The sequence below is a fragment of the Sinocyclocheilus grahami genome, unplaced genomic scaffold (assembly GCF_001515645.1).
Source record: "Sinocyclocheilus grahami isolate Dianchi unplaced genomic scaffold, SAMN03320097.WGS_v1.1 scaffold603.1, whole genome shotgun sequence".
Taxonomy (NCBI): Eukaryota; Metazoa; Chordata; class Actinopteri; order Cypriniformes; family Cyprinidae; genus Sinocyclocheilus; species Sinocyclocheilus grahami.
The window spans coordinates 119,133-119,870 of NW_015505782.1; the positions used below are offsets into that span (position 1 = coordinate 119,133).

The 738-nt window shown below is 46.1% G+C and overlaps 1 protein-coding gene across 1 annotated transcript in view; it reads right to left on the reverse strand.

The window, feature by feature from the left end:
• LOC107557456 (focal adhesion kinase 1-like) overlaps positions 1-738 on the reverse strand; it is a 69,357-nt gene that overhangs the window by 62,845 nt on the left and 5,774 nt on the right. The gene's annotated exons all lie outside the window — the stretch shown is intronic.

Sequence of the window (738 nt, forward strand, 5' to 3'; positions counted from 1 at the left end):
GGTTTGTTTTTGTGAAAAGTGGGGACATCCCATAGGCGTAATGGTTTTTATACTGTACAGATATTGCCCTACACCAACCCTACCCCTAAACCTACCCCTCACAGGAGACTTTGTGCTATTTCAGATTTTCAATACACTCCATTCTGTGTGATTTATAAGCGTTTTGAAAAGTGGGGACATGGGGTAATGTCCTGAAAAGTCACCTTCTCCTTGTAATACCTATGTCATACCTTTGTCATTTTACAAATTTATGTCTTCATTTGTCACAAAAACGCTCACACTCACACACACACACTCTCACTCTCACTCTCACTCTCACTCTCACTCTCACTCTCACTCTCACTCTCACTCTCACTCTCACTCTCACTCTCACTCTCACTCTCACTCTCACTCTCACTCTCACTCTCACTCTCACTCTCACTCTCACTCTCACTCTCACTCTCACTCTCACTCTCACTCTCACTCTCACTCTCACTCTCACTCTCACTCTCACTCTCACTCTCACACTCACACTCACACAGACACTCTCACACTCTCTCTCACTCTCTCTCACTCTCTCTCACTCTCTCTCACACACACACGCACTCACACTCACACAGACACTCTCACACTCTCACAGACTCACACTCACACAGACACTCACACACTCTCACACACTCTCTCACACTCTCACACACTCTCACACACTCTCACACACTCTCACACACACTCACACACACTCACACACACACACACACA